Genomic DNA, 9,881 nt, shown 5'->3' on the forward strand with positions numbered 1-9,881 from the left:
TATTAATGACGTGAATGACGCCGCTACGAGCTCAGAGTGCCCTTTTGAACGAAACGTGTGTTTAGAGGGATCGTACGACTTTGAAGGTGATGAATATTGTGATTTATCTTTGGACTTGTTGAGGATGGTAGAACAAGAGGAAAAGAAAATCCTACCTCACAAAGAATTAGTAGAAATTGTGACCTTGGAAGAAGGAAAAGAGGTGAAAATCGGAACTGAGATTTCCGCAAAGACAAGACGAGACCTTATTAAATTACTCCAAGAATTCAAAGATGTCTTCGCATGGTCATACCAGGATATGCCTGGATTGAGTGCTAACATTGTAGTGCATCACCCACCTATAAAAGAGGATTGCAAACCAGTTCAACAGAAGCTCAGAAGAATGAGGCCTGATATTGTGCTTAAAATAAAAGAGGAGGTTAGGAAACAGTTTGATACTGGGTTTTTATAGGAGGTCAAATATTCTGAATGGGTAGCCAACATCGTTCCAGTCCCTAAAAAAGATGGAAAAGTACGAATGTGCGTGGATTACAAGGATTTGAACAAAGCAAGTCCAAAGGACAATTTTCCATTGCCACATATCAGATAAAGATGCATCCGAAAGATATGGGAAAGACTACGTTCATTACTTTGTGGGAACATTTTGCTATAAGGTGATGCCATTCGGATTAAAGAATGCGGGAACAAATATCAGAGAGCCATGGTAGCCTTGTTTCATGATATGATGCACAAAGAAATTGAAGTATATGTTGATGATATGATTGCCAAATCTAGAATGGAGGAGAAACATGTGCAAATCCTGAGAATATTGTTCTTAAAATTAAGGAAGTTTCAGCTCAAGCTTAATCCGACAAAATGCACTTTTGGAGCGAGGTCAGAAAAACTGTTGGGCTTCGTAGTCAGTGAAAAAGGAATCGAGATTGATCTAGACAAAGTCAAGGTAATACGAGATTTATCACCACCACGTACCCAGAAAGAAGTTCGAGGTTTCTTAGGAAGACTGGATTACATTGCTCTGTTCATTTCACAGTTGACTGAGAAATGTGATCCCATATTTCGCCTTTTGAAGAAACATAATCCTAATGTCTGGAATGAAGAATGCCAGAGAGCCTTTGAGAAGATAAAGCAACACTTATCCAATACTCCAGTGCTGTCACCACCTAGCTAAGATAGACCCTTGATTTTGTATTTAACGGTGTTCGACAACTCTATGGGATGCGTACTGGGTCAACATGATGTGACCGGAAAGAAAGAAAGGGCGATATACTATCTCAGTAAGAAATTCACTGATTGTGAAATGAGATATTCACCTATCGAAAAATTATGTTGCGCCTTGATTTGGACAACCAAGAGGTTCAGGCAATACTTACTCTATCATACGACTTGACTAATTTCAAAATTAGACCCTTTAAAGTATATGATGGAGTCAATGGCGTTGAATGGGAGAATGGCTAGATGGCAAATCTTGCTCTCCGAGTTTGATATAGTATATGTAAGTCAAAAGTCCATCAAATGGAGTGCGATAGCAGATTTCTTGGCTAGCAGAGCTTTAGAGGTTTATGAACCTCTGGACTTTGATTTCCCAAATGAAGACTTGATGTGTGTGGCGAACGTGGAAGAGGATCCCCAGGAAAATCATTCTTGGAGGTTGAACGTTGATGGAGCCTCGAATGCATTAGGCAATGAGATTGGGGTAATCTTGGTGTCTCCAGAAGGAGATTTTTATCCTTTCACCAGTAAATTGGACTTCGATTGGACTAATAATATGGCCGAGTATGAAGCTTGCATCATGGGGATTCGAGCAGCCATAGAACGGAAGATTAAGATACTAGAAGTGTGTGGAGACTCGGCATTGGTAATATACAAATTAAAAGGGGAATGGGAAAGGAGAGATCCCAAGTTGATCTATTATCGGAGATTGGTTCTGGAATTGATTGAAGAATTCGACAACATTACCTTCTGTTATCTCCCACTGGAGGAAAATCAGATGGCTGATGCTCTTGCTACTTTAGCTTCCATGATTAAAGTGAATCAGTTAGAGGACATGAAGCCCATTCAAATTAGTACTTATGAGATCTCGGCCCACTGTTACAGCAGTGAAGAAGTGGTGAATGATAATCGTCCCTGGTACCAACATATATTGCTATATGTGAAGAATTGTGAATATCCTGATCTGGCAACGGAAAATGATAAGAGGACATTGAGGAGACTAGCTATTGACTATGTCTTAGATGGAGAGATCCTATACAAAAGGGGAAAGGATCGAGTACTGTTGAGGTGCGTGGACGCTATAGAGGCTAAGGAAATTTTAGAAGTCCATGAGGGTGTTTGTGGTATGCACGCTAATGGATTTACCATGGCTAGACAGGTTATGAGATTCGGATATTACTGGTCCACCATGGAAAGAGATTGCATCAATCATGCCAGGAAATGCCATAAATGCCAAATTTATGGGGATAAAATGCACGCACCTCCTTCTCCTCTTCATGTTATGACCTCTCCGTGGCCTTTCTCTCTGTGGGGGTATGGACGTCATTGGACTAATATCACCAAAGGCTTCTAATGGACATCGTTTCATTTTTGTGGTTATTGACTATTTCACTAAGTGGGTAGAAGCAGCCTCATATGCTAATGTCACGAAGTCGTGATCGATAAGTATTTGAAGAAGGAGATCATATGTCGATATGGAATGCCTGAAAGAATCATATCGACAATGCTATTTGAATCAATAACAAAGACAATAGCGGAAGTCTGCGATCAGTTCAACATTAGACACCATAATTCATCACCGTATCGCCCAAAAATGAATGGTGCAGGGGAGGCGGCAAAAAAAAATATCCAGAAAATTGTGGCAAAAATGACTGAAACTTACAAAGATTGGAATGAGAAGTTACCATTCGCTCTTCTTGCTTACCGAACATCTGCCAGGACTTCTACTACGCAACACCTTTTTCTTTGGTTTATGGAATGGAGGCAGTTTTGCCCATTAAAGTTGAAATTCCTTCTCTCCGGGTATTGGCTGAGCTAAAGTTGGATGAGGCTGAATGGATCCAATCTCGGTATGATCAGTTAAATCTAATAGAAGGAAAAAGACTACAAGCTATTCGTCACGGTCAAATGTACCAGAAACGAATGATGAGAGCATATAATAAAAAGGTCCGTCCTAGAGAATTTCATGAAGGGTATCTGGTGCTGAAGAAAGTCCTCCCTTTACAAAAGGATTTCAGAGGGAAATGGATGTCAAACTGAGAAGAACCTTATGTTGTGAAAAAGGCTTTTTCCTGAGGTGCTTTGATTTTGAATGAAAGGGATGGCATAAATCTTCTGAATCCTATAAATTTAGATTCGGTCAAGAAATATTTCACTTAAAGGAAGGGAGGAATCCAAGTGAAAACCCGCAAAGGGCGCTCTGATTTCCTAAAAAAAAGGGAGAGGCCAAGGTGAAAACCTGAAAAGGCGCCTTGAGACCAAAGGGGGTTTGAGTTGAAAACCCAAAAAGGGCGGCTCAAACACTGTTAGATTGGGGCATATGGTGATCCTGCTACACTTAATTCAACAAGAAAAGGATATACGACGTCTTGGGGTATTGACAAAGTACTGTAGATCCCCTAAACACATGTTAAATTCAGAATGGTTCTTGGTTCGAATGGAGAGATTCAAGCGGCGATATCCAAAGCACCGAGTCTTCATATTATTTGTACCAAGTTTGTTGGTTCTTGTAAATACTTCATTCTTTGCTGTTCTTGAATACTTTTTCTTTTCAAGACGCTTACTATCAATAAATTCCTTTTTATTATTCAAGATATAACTTGAATAATGATTGATGGACTAATAACCTTTCACAAAAGAAGTTTTGTATATTACTCTGGGAGTTTCTAAATAATTTAGTAACTTGAAATAGGACTATTGTTTAGAACGCCCCAAGTTCAAAAGTTAAAGAGCCTAAGAAGGAAAAAGTCTAAATTAAGACTGCTTTTTCGGATTTGGTTGTCTAAATATCGAATGAGACAGCAAGAAGTCTTGATGGGGTAGGAAGAATTCCCCTATGGAAAGAAAGCTCCTCATTTGGGCATGAGCATTTGGTAGGACACCCTGAGGTGGTGTAAACAAATTTCGTAATCTGTATCCTTGAATTACGATAGGAGAGGATTGAGAAGAGTAAAATTTTCCTACTCTTAAGTCACGGTGGAAAGAATATGGTACAAATTTTGCGTCCTAGAAGGTTGAGCTTTGAAGTGCACAATGGGGGGAATTTGATTAAGTGTTTCTTCGGAGATATTAGCCAAGCAAAAGGCGTCAGCGACAAAACCTTAATAAAGTCTAAGAAATGATAATTCTTGAAAAATGACATTCTGCATTCATTCAAATGTCATTCATACATGTCTAGGTAGGAGCATTGAATTTATTTTGATCATAACATCCTAATCATTAGGCATAATTAAGTTCATAAAATGGATTTTTTACAGGTCATGTCCCCTCAAGAACAAATCCGTAGCCGATAATCCTATCTTCCTGAAGTTACAGTGGAGAAGATTAAAATCACAGATCTTATCTCTCTGAAGTTGCAGAGAGAAGATCGCATCTAGTCTTATCTCCCTGAAGTTGCAGTGGAGCAGGCTAGGTAAGCAAGTCTTATCCTCCTGAAGTTCCAGTGAGGCAAACTGAAAATGACAAATCTTATCTCCCTGAAGTTGCAGTGGAGCAGATTAAAGCCGATAATCCTATCTCCCTGAAGTTGCAGTGGAGCAGATTAAAGCCGATAATCCTATCTCCCTGAAGTTGCAGTGGAGTGGATTAAAATCACAGATCTATTCTCTCTGATGTTGCAGAGAGCAGGTCACATCTAGTCTTATCTCCCTGAAGTTGCAATGGAGCAGGCTAAGTAAGCAAGTCTTATCCTCCTAAAGTTGCAGTGAGGCGGACTGAAGATGACAAATCTTATCTCCCTGAAGTTGCAGTGGAGCATATTAAAGCCGACAATCCTATCTCCCTGAAGTTGAAGTGGAGCGGATTAAAATCACAGATCTTATCTCTTTAAAGTTGCAGAGAGCAGATCGCATCTAGTCTTATCTCCCTGAAGTTGTAGTGGAGCAGACTAAGTAAGCAAGTTTTATCCTCCTGAAGTTGCAGTGAGGCGGACTGAAGATGACAAATATTATCTCCCTGAAGTTGTAGTGGAGCAGATTAAAGCCGACAATCCTATCTCCCTGAAGTTGAAGTGGAGCGGATTAAAATCACAGATCTTATCTCTCCGAAGTTGCAGAGAGCAGATCGCATCTAGTCTTATCTCCCTGAAGCTGCAGTGGAGCGGATTAAAATCACAGATCTTATCTCTCTGAAGTTGCAGAGAGTAGATCGCATCTATTCTTATCTCCCTGAAGTTGCAGTGGAGCAGACTAAGTAGGCAAGTCTTATCCTCCTGAAGTTGCAGTGAGGCAGACTGAAGATGGCAAATCTTATCTTCCTGAAGTTGCACTGGAGCAGATTAAAGCCGACAATCCTATCTCCCTAAAATTGTAGTGGAGCAGATTATAATCACAGATCTTATCTCTCTAAAGTTGCAGAGAGCAGATTGCGTCTAGTCTTATCTCCCTGAAGTTGCAATGGAGCAGACTAAGTTGGCAAATATTATCTTCCTGAAGTTGCAGTGGAGCAGATTAAAGCTGATAATCCTATCTCCCTGAAGTTGCAGCGGAATAGACTAAGATAACAAATATTGTTCTTTTGAAAAGTTACAGGGTGTAAGTCCTATCTCCTTGAAGTTGCAGTGGAGTGGATCGAAGCACCAAAGCTTATACCTCTGAAGACGCAGAAGGTCAGAATGAGGCTCAAGAAGAAGAGTACCAACGTCCAGCACAACCGGGAAAAATGGGCATTTTTTAAAGTCTTTGCTCCGTTCTCGTTTCATGACAACGAGCAAAGAGGGGCAGCTGTAATACCCAATTTGTACCCGGCCCGTACCAGGTAAAGAAATAAATGAAAACAGTCCGATTACAAACGGGCTACAAGGCCCAAACCAAAACAAAGCAGTGGCCCAAAACAGAGGGAAACCCTAATGTTTCTAAGCTTCGGCCGCTGCAACTCCAAATCTCCCACGAAGGCCGAATCTCCATGGATCTTCACCTGCGCATCAAGGGAAAACAAAAATGGAAAGAGAATCAAAAATTTGTAAATCAAATAAAGAAACAGATTTGTTTCTTCTTTAGATTTATTCCATTCGGCTATAAAATAGCCATTGTAACGCTGTAACAAGGATCCGAATTTGAAATCAATAAAAACAACTATTTCCACAATCGAAAACAGCAAATACTAAGAGCAATACAATCGATTCAAAGGTTGATATTTACCGTTTTTTTATATATTTTTTATTTAATTTTATACGAATAAAAAGACAAATAAAAAGGAAAGAGGTAACCTTTTGAAGGTGCCTAGATCGCCGTGAAACGGCCGAGGGAGCCACCCCCGAGGACCGGTGGCCGAAAACTGAAAGGTTTCGTGATTTTTCGAGGCTTTTTGCTGATATTTTTGAAGGATTTGAACCCAGATTTGGGTATAAGGGGGTTTGAAAGGCCGAATAGGGGATTTTCCCTTTTCCATACTCGCATCTGACGGTCGAATCCTTTGGAGATCGGGCGGTGCACGGTGGCCGACGACCGGCCGATGACCGAACCAGAGGCCGGTGCCCAGAGGTTAAGAGCTCTTTCGGATGGATTTTCTGTTTTTTTTAATGAAGGAATGAATTTTTTTATAATTTTGGCTTCAATAGCCGATTGAAAACGACACCGTTTGAAGGAGGGGGATCCGTGCGTCGACCCGACCTGGACCCAGGATCCGCGTGTTTTTCATGCGGAGGGGCAAATTGCGCTTTTGTCCCCTCCGCCTTTTAATATATTTCCAATTAGGTTTTTTGTTTTTTAAATTCGTCCTTTAATTTATTTTAAATTTCAATTTAACCCTTCTGAACGGAGCCGTTTTAGAGGAGAAGGGAAAATTGCCCTTCCAACCCCTCTATCTAATTCGCGCGTTCAATTTAATCATCCAGACTTTATTTATTTGCGGATTTACCCCAGTTTTTTTACTTGCAATCCAATTTAATCTTTTTTATATATTTTTCTTAAAATCAATTAATTTTGATAATGTAATTGTTATTTTTTTATTTTATGACTTTCATATGTAATTATTATTATTTTATATATATATATATGTATATTTATTTTTATGTACGTATTTATACCCTTTTTTAAAAACTAATATTTTGAGCATATTAATATATATATATATATACTTGTTTTATTTATTTAATTAATTTCGATATTATTTTAATTATTTCAAACCTATGTATTTTTATGTGTACATGTATACATTTTTTTGTTTATTTTAATCATTTGTTTATCAATTTATGTTTGCATTTTTTTTATCTTGCCCATTTATTTGATATTTGCATGTCATTATCTTATTTATTTATTTATTTATTCATATTACTTCTATGAAATTGTTGTATTTAATATTGATATTTGTTTAAGGGCATCTATTCACACATTCAACATAACATTACACTATCTTTTTACTCAATTTTAAAATAAAACTTTTCAAAATAAGGATAATACTCGTATTTAGGATTTTTCAAGAAAATTGAGCCCTAACGTATTGGGTTCCGATTTTTTTGTAAAATCTAACAATCGATGATTGCTCTTTAAATCAAACAAAATAAAACTTATCATCGGGAATTCAATATGTTGTGTCCTAACATTTTGAATGTGACACGTTGATTTCTCGAGATAAAGATTTTTAAAGAAATAAAGGAAATATTGAATGTTTGGGATTTTAAGAAATTGTGCCCTAATGTATTGGGCCGCGATTTCTTCATAAATTTTAAACAATTAGATATTTTCTTAAATTTTATTACACAAATTTTTGACTAACTCATTGTGAAGAGAATAAAATGTTGTGCCCTAACGCATTGGGTGTGATATTTTTCTTTTCAAAATGAGAAGGTCTTAATAAATAATTTAATTTAATTAAGGATCGAATTTTTTTACTCTTGACTTCAAGACATTAATTATTCAATTTGGTACCAATTTTTGGGCGTTACAAGGGTGCTAATCCTTCCTTGTACGTAACTGACTCCCGAATCTGTTTTTCTGAAACTCGTAGACCAAAGCTATTTTTTAGGTGATCCAATCACACCTTAATAAAAGATTGGTGGCGACTCCCAATTTTTGTTTTTTTTAAGTCGACGACTAATTTTAATTTTTTTTCCAAAAATAAAAAATGGTTTCAACAGCTTGGCGACTCCGCTGGGGACATTTTTTTTAAAAAAATAAAAGAGTCGAGCCACAAAGTTGATTAAATTTTTTCTTATGGTCGAGAAAATATTTAAAAAAACACAAAAGGGAAAATGATTTACCCTTTCGCATTCATTATTATTATTGCCTAATTGGTTATATTTTGCATAATACATCACATGACTTGAATGATCTACCCTTTTAAGTGGGAGTGAGAAACTATTCCTTCGTGAGGTTTTCACATCCGTATAGGATAGTAGATCACTTTCGGAATACATCGGTACGTATGCCTTCGTGAGATTTTCATCTTCGTATAGTCATAGGGAAAATGTATTCCCCTGAACCGAACTTGATCTATATGAGCCTATAATGGGTGAAGATCGAGGAATCTGCTGGTTTGGGTATCTTTGCCCTGGAAGCCGAGCTTCATATAGTGAACTTTAAGAATCCATCCTAGGTAGAACTATACTAAACCCTAGTAGATATCCAATTAGGCATTTTATTAACATAAATAGTCAATTTCGTCATTAATTGTCCTTTGTTCCACACTCTCTTATAGTACATGGACTAAATTGGTCCTGACTCTGTTGTACAAGGACCTCCTGTGTTATTTTTCCCTACTAACTAAAAGAAGTAAAATAGGAAGTACCATAAAAAGAAAACAAGAATAAAAGAACAAAACAAGTCGTGGGAAAGTTATGAACGAATTGGCTACTCAAATTAATTAGGCATCCAAGGCGCGAGTGGAAAGAGTACTCAAACCCCACAAAATCAGAATGACGAGGTTGACGTAGAATAATTTCAATCTTCAATGAGGAGAGGCTTATACCTGTTCCACAACGGCCCGAGACAAAAGAGGGCGTTTGTTATCCTTAATAAGGTTTCTTTTCGCCACACATTGAAAACGAATACTATTTTCTTCCGATAGCGTTCATTTAATTCTTAATTTTTGGTATGTTGTAATATTTGGAAAAAAAATATTTCTAACGTAAAGAAATGAGTTTCGATTAATTATATTACATTTTATTGCGTTCATCTTTTATCATTAAAACATGTAGGGCACTGTCTTTAAATTTGAAATTGCACTAGTCCGAGATTACATAAGTAAAGAGAACTAATATATGAGGTTAAACTCGATATTCCACCGTCTATACTTTTGCCTTTATCTATCCCCTTCATGAAAGTTAGAAATAAGATACATAATGAAACTATTTTTACTTTTAACATCGAAGCTTTGAACCATACTAAAGCCACAACCCTCAGATGAATTAGAAGGATTACTTTAATCCGTCCTTCGAAAATCTTCTTTCAAACTGTGCACAGTGCACTAATAAGATAGACACTACAGTCGTATAGCTCAAACAATGCTTCAAATACCAATAATGCACCCCGAAACAAATAAAGAAAACCCAATATAATTCCAGCAACAATAAGTACAGTAACATGACATCTATAAAGCTGAGATCTATATCAACATGCTCCCATGATCTAGCCAAGAATTATAACCGTAATAAATACAATAATACCTAGTCAATGTATTCTTTGCAGATAGACTATATATGATAAGATAGATTATAAGAACAATAAGAAAGCCAA

This window comes from Gossypium raimondii, chromosome 9 (assembly GCF_025698545.1).
Source record: "Gossypium raimondii isolate GPD5lz chromosome 9, ASM2569854v1, whole genome shotgun sequence".
Lineage (NCBI taxonomy): Eukaryota > Viridiplantae > Streptophyta > Magnoliopsida > Malvales > Malvaceae > Gossypium > Gossypium raimondii.